Source organism: Hipposideros armiger, unplaced genomic scaffold (genome assembly GCF_001890085.2).
Source record: "Hipposideros armiger isolate ML-2016 unplaced genomic scaffold, ASM189008v1 scaffold_423, whole genome shotgun sequence".
Taxonomy (NCBI): Eukaryota; Metazoa; Chordata; class Mammalia; order Chiroptera; family Hipposideridae; genus Hipposideros; species Hipposideros armiger.
The window spans coordinates 1,179,278-1,183,268 of NW_017731773.1; the positions used below are offsets into that span (position 1 = coordinate 1,179,278).

Genomic DNA, 3,991 nt, shown 5'->3' on the forward strand with positions numbered 1-3,991 from the left:
GCTGTTGTTCAGCATCTTAGCTGTAGAGGGCAGTGTCACTGGCCCTCATATGTGGGATCCGAACCGGGGCCCTCTGGCGTCCCAAGCCAGCTCTTAACTATCGCGCCACTCGGCTGGCCCTACTTTTTTTTTCTAAAGACACATTTATTCAGCGTCATGATCAGACTATTACATTTAGCAATCCACAGCATGGACACACATACACAAATCTCCATGAAAACACTTTGTTGAAATGCTGTACACTTTCCACAGAACAGAAACGAAAATAAACAGTTATACAACTAGTCACAAATACAGTCCTTGAGTTTTTGCCCATGTGCATGAGTATTGTCTAAAACACGGCCTCTTTGTAGCAGCTAGGCCCTGCCACCAGTGTGCTTGGCTGAGTCCACCAATCTGTTGTAGCCTGTAGCTTCCCTGTTACTTTTCCGGCTCTCCTCTCCTGCTAAACTTTGCTTCCTGGCAGTAATTAAAACCTTCTGCCACGGCCATAGCTGCTGTGCTGCTGGAACTGCCATAGCCACCTTGGTTTTGTGGTTTGGCAAAGTATTGGCCTCCACCATCCCTAGGGCCTGAGCTTCTATCTCCAAAGTTTCCTCCTTTCAGGGTCCAAAATTTGAAGACTGATTGTTGTAATTGCCCAAATCATTGCAGCTTCCACCACCTCCAAAACTGCTTCCGTCATTACCGCATCCATTATAGCCATCTTCACTGCCACCATATCCCCCACCACCCCGATGTGGTGGCAACCAAAGCCACCACAACGACTGAAGTTACCTCCACAACCACAGCTGTCATTCCCACCAAAACCACCTCCATGACCACCACTGAAGTTTCCAGAACCACTTTGACCTCTTTGGCTGAATGAAGCACTAACCATCTCTTGCTTAGAAAGGGCTTTCCTTACTTCACAGTTGTGGCCATTCACAGTATGGTATTTCTGAATGACAGTCTTGTCTCCAGTCATGGTCACATAGGTTACAAAAGCAAAGCCTCTCTTCTTCCCACTGCCTTGGTCAGTCATGACGTTAATCACTTCAGTTTTCCCACGCTGTTCAAAATCATCTCTTAGGTGATGTTCTTCAGTGTCTTCTTCAATACCACCCACAAAAATATTTTCCACAGTGAAGTGGGCACCAGGTCTTCGAGAATCTTCTCTTGAGACAGCCCTCTTTGGTCCCATAGCTCTTCATCTGTCTTGTGTGGCCTTGCCTTCACGGCTGCACCCACCCACTCCACTGTGCCACATGTGACAAACCGAAAGCCTCTGGAGCACGTGGTGTTTGGCTCTCTCACAGCCTGGGAGCGTTCCCCATTGCTCAGAATGGCTCCCCAGACTCTCAGTGGTTGTTTCAAAGCTCAGACCTCTGAGCAGAGTGCCTGGCAGTGGTCCGCGCTCTGTGGGAGGCTCTGACTTAGACATGGCCGCAGAGGGGAGACTTTAAGGGTGCTCACTCTGAGTGTCCACCGGCAGAAAGGCCCTAATTTACTTTTGGAAGATCTGAATTGGCTCAAGAAGCAGCCAGTGGATTTTGCTGGTCACACTGTTGCTGGACAGCAGACCCCACAGGGGTCTCTATCCCCAAGTTTCTGTTGCCTGTGTTGACTTGGGGGATGTGATTTGACCTGATTTTCCCCCCTAGATCTATGATAAAACAGGCCATAGTTGGTAGCATTCTACTGCTTTGTGTTGACTTTTAAAATATTGAATCCATGAGCTCACTTCCCTTATGTAACTCTCAACAGTGTCCTGCTGCTTCAAGGGGACCAGCCCTGACACATGTGGAACTGAAATTCTGGCAGCGCCTCTGGTTGCAAAAAATAGGGGACTCAACGCCTATTTGGGCTCTATTTTTATTAAACCCGTTGACTTGTTTCTGTCAGAGCAATTACCGTGTGGAGGCCTGCTGCTCTGCAGAGCGGGGGAAGAGGTGCTTTTTTTTCCCTTTTAAACAATTCAGTGGCTTTTATTATAGTCACAAAGTTGTACAGCTATTACATCTATTTAAGAAAATTTTCTCACCCCTAAAAAGAAATTCTCTATCCCTTAGCTATTATCTCTCAACCCCCTAAGTCCCCAGACCTAGGCATCACTAGTCTACCTTCTGTCTTTATAGATTCACCTATTCTGGGTATTTCATATAAATGACATATAATATGTGGTCCTTTGTGACTAGCTTCTTTGGCTTCGAATGATGTTTTCAAGGTTCATTCATGTTGTAGCATGTATCCGTGTTTTATTCCATCTCATGGTTGAATAATGTTTCACTGTGTGGATATAATACATGTTGTGTACTCATCAGTTTGGATTGCTGGGTCATTCGGATTGCTTCCACCTTTTGGCTATTGTGGATAATGTCTCTATGGACATTGGTGTACAAGTATCTGTTTGAGCCCCTGCTTTTAATTCTTTTGAGTGTATGCTTGGAAGTGGAATTGCCGGATCATGTGGTGATTCTATGTTTAACGTTTTAAAAAAGATTTTTATTAAAACTATAACTAACATACAATATAATATTAGTTTCAGGGGTACACCATAGTTATTCAACATCTATATACCTAAAGAATTGATCACCATGATAAGTCTGGCAACCACCTGACACTGTACTATGCTGTCACAATATTGACTATATTCCTTATGTTGTACGTTACATCCCCATGATTTGTTTTATACCTGGAAAATTGGACCTCTTAGTTCTCTTCACCTTTCCCCCCCATTTAAAAACTTTCCATTACAGTTGACATTCAGTATTATTTTATATTAATTTCAGGTGTACAGCACAGTGGTTAGACATTTATATAATTTAAGAAGTGATCTCCCTCACTAGTCTAGTACGCACCTGGCACTATACATAGTTATTACCATAGCCAGCTCCTTTAAGGTTCAGCCCCTGATAAAGACTTATGTGGTGCACGAGGGAGTCACTAGAGTGGGAAGAATTATGGTCAACAGGTTAACGTAGACTCTGGTTTGGTGCCAGTGCTGAGCCTGGAGCTACTCAGCCAAAGTCTCAGAGGCCAGCTTCCACCAGCCTAAGTCCTGTGGACTCCAGGAGTTTTTCAAGAAAAGAGTGCAGTGTGGGCAAGACTGGCTGCTCTTGGAGAAAGTGCCTCTAGTATTGGGCGAGTTAAATGTGATGGGGTCTCAGGAAGTCAGCAGGCTGGAGCGGTGGAATGCACCAGGCCAATCAGGTTCAGATTTGGTCTGTGGGGGTGGGCTCAACACAGGAAAGATGGCGCCCACCTGCCAGCTGCAGGTGCCAGCTCAGGGGAGGAAGGCTCAACACAGGACAAATGCGGACTGTCCCTCCAGCCCTCACTCTGAAGCCACACACCTCAGTCTGCCCCTTGTATGCCTCTGACACCCCCTGAGTCACCGTCCCTCCCTCCGCTGGAGCCCAAGGTGATTGCCTACGAGCGAGTGAATCTGTGCACATGCCGTTTCATGTGCACAGATTTCAAGGGGGCGTCTGGGTTTCCTGCAGCCTCCATCCCACCCGGATGGTCAGAATCCCCACTGTTTTTCACAGCCAGATGTTGTGGGGGCTCCTCTTCCTGGCACCAGTACTCTGGGCTGGGCAGGGGGAGGGGGGAATTGTCGGGTTGGGGTCTCTCGCGTGGGGAACCTCGGTGGCTGAGATATGCCTCCTGGTTTTCATCTGCCACATGGAGGTTTGGGGCCCATTTTGCGTCTTCACCCCTCCTCCCAATCTCTACGTGGCTTCTTGATGGTTCTCCTGGTTGATTGTTCTATAATTTAGTTGTAATTTTAATGTGCTCATGGAAGGAAGCAGGTGCAGTGTTTATCTGCTCCTCCATCTTGGATCTCTCTGAAGGGGTGCTTTTTTGAAGTGAGTCACTGTTCAGCCGTTCTCAGGCAGAGAACTTTCTTTTCGAAAGGACCCCCAGGGTTGAAGTCTCAGTCTTGTTCTCAGCCCCAACATGGGTTTTCTTAGCGGATAATTTGCTAACATCCTCTGCAGCTGGTTTT

At 46.9% G+C, this 3,991-nt stretch overlaps 1 pseudogene; it reads right to left on the minus strand.

The window, feature by feature from the left end:
• Nucleotides 1-469: 469 nt before the first annotated feature.
• Nucleotides 470-1,423, minus strand: LOC109394414 (heterogeneous nuclear ribonucleoprotein A1-like; annotated as a pseudogene).
• Between the last annotated feature and the right edge of the window lie 2,568 nt (nt 1,424-3,991).